General features: G+C 48.9%; 1 protein-coding gene across 5 annotated transcripts in view; it reads right to left on the bottom strand.

Moving 5' to 3' along the window:
* The window catches only part of CAMKK2 (calcium/calmodulin-dependent protein kinase kinase 2, beta), a 56,748-nt gene that overhangs the window by 27,135 nt on the left and 27,347 nt on the right, over positions 1-2,266 (bottom strand). The window lies entirely within an intron of this gene.

Raw genomic sequence — 2,266 nt, 5'->3', positions numbered from 1 at the left:
GGGATGTTTTCCAGCCCATAGGAGTGCATACAAAAAAAAAAAAAAAAAAAAAAACTGAAATAGCACAGACGTAAAATGAAGCCAGGGAGAAGAAAAGAAGCAAGCATCAGGAGAGAAAAACAAAAGGCTATACAGAAGGGAGAGGCACTCAGGCCACTGCTTGATCCTGCAGTAAATAATAGGCAGTCACAGGATGTACAGGACCACAGTGAAAACCCTCACGATGGCACACATCCCATGTATGTAAGGCTCTAAGTGTGACTAACAGAATAGAACAGGGATGTGATCGGCCTTGGAAAAGGAAAGGCAAAAGTACAGGTGTCAGAGGGAGGATGTGAAAGGAGGAAGGCTGAGTTCAAAGGAGAGGGAGGGCGTGGGGAGATGGGAGACACTCGCCATACAGCTGGAAAGAGGGGGAAGTGGTGGGTATGTGTCCACAGAGGAGCGGACCATCAGGAGAGCGTTCCACTGCTGCTGGGGAAAGGGAGGTGCTATGGTCAGGATGTTTGTGCTCCTCCAAAATTCATATGTCAAAACCTCATCCCCAGTGATTAGGTATGGGGACGGTGATGGTATTAGGAGACGGGACCTCTGGGAGGAGAGTAGGTCACGAGGGTAGAGCTCTCATGAATGAGATTAGTGCCGTTATAAAAGAGACCCCAGGCCGGTGCGGTGGCTCAGGCCTGTAATCCCAGCACTTTGGGAGGCCGAGGCGGGCGGATCATGAGATCAGGAGATCGAGACCAGCCTGACCAACGTGGTAAAACCCCGTCTCTACTAAAAATACAAAAATTATCCAGGCGTGGTGGTGCCCGCCTGTAGTCCCAGCTACTTGGGAGGCTGAGGCAGAAGAACCACTTGAACCCAGGAGGCGGAGGTTGCAGTGAGCCGAGATTGTGCCACCCACTGCACTCCAGCCTGGTGACAGAGCTAGACTCCACGACTCCATCTCAAACAAAACAAAACAAAACAAAAGATCCCAAAGAGCTGTCTAGCTCCTCTGCCATGTAAGGATGCAGTAAGGCACTACCTATGTTTGTTTGTTTTGAGATAGGGTCTGTCTACCAGGCTGGAGTGCAGTGGTGCAATCAAGAATCACTGCAGCCTCAAACTCCCAGGCTCAAGTGATCATCCTGCCTCAGCCTCCTGAGTAGCTAGGGCTACACGTGCACACCACCATGTCCAGCTAATTTTTAAATTTTTGGTAGAGACAGGAGTCTCACCACATTGCCCACATTGGTCTCAAACTCCTGAGCTCAAACAATTTGCCAACCACGGCCTCCCCAAGTGCTGGCACGAGCCACTGCACCCGGCCTGAGATGGTGCTATGAACCAGCCTCCAGAAGTGTGAGAAATAAATGTCTGTTGGTTAAGCCACCCAGTCTCTGGTACATTGTTACAGGACACCATTTGTTATTTTAAGACAGGAGGTAAGAAGGAGTGTTTAAGCAAGCGAAATCCTCTACTGTCACCAGAATAGGTCAGAAGCAGATGTCAAAAATTGATAATAGTGACGTGAGGATCATGACCTGGTGCAGCGTTTGGATAAGCAGGATAAACCAGGGTCCTACTGTTAGGATGGGGTTGGTTTGTTCTTTTTTTTTTTTTGAGTTGGAGTCTCCCTCTGTCGCCTAGGCTGGAGTGCAGTGGTGCAATCTCGGCTCAGTGTAACCTGTTTCCCAGGTTTAAGCAATTCTCTGCCTCAGCCTCCCGAGTAGCTGGGATTACAGGCGCCCACCACGCCAGGCTACTTTTTTGTATTTTTAGTAGAGACGGAGTTTCACCATCTTGACCAGGCTGGTCTTGAACTCCTGACTTCGTGATCCACCTGCCTCGGCCTCCCAAAGTGCTGGGATTACAGGCGTGCGCCACCACGCCCAGCTGTTTGTTCTTACCTAATTTCTCTTTTTGGCCCAAGCTGACATTTTGCCCAGCAATGCTGTCAGGGAGCTTATGTTGAAGCAGCCTCTGATACGCTCACCTGCAGGCCTATCATCTGACCACACACAGGAGCTACCGGCAACTAAAAGTGCTAAAAGTCAAGGTTGCCTATAGGAGAAGGAAAGAGGTCAGCAAGAAACTGTTCTCCATGATGAGCCCTCCTGTGCTCTGGCTTTTTTTTTTTTTTTGGTAGATATAATTCAAATATCTGGTATTTGCATGTTTTTAATTTATCTTTTTTTTTTTTTTTTTTTGAGAGATGGAGTCTCGCTCTGTCACCCAGGCTGGAATGCAGTGGTGCAGTCTCAGCTCCCTCCAACCTCCA

This window comes from Colobus angolensis, unplaced genomic scaffold (assembly GCF_000951035.1).
Source record: "Colobus angolensis palliatus isolate OR3802 unplaced genomic scaffold, Cang.pa_1.0 Scaffold28, whole genome shotgun sequence".
Taxonomy (NCBI): Eukaryota; Metazoa; Chordata; class Mammalia; order Primates; family Cercopithecidae; genus Colobus; species Colobus angolensis.
This window is presented reverse-complemented; position numbering and strand designations above follow the sequence as displayed.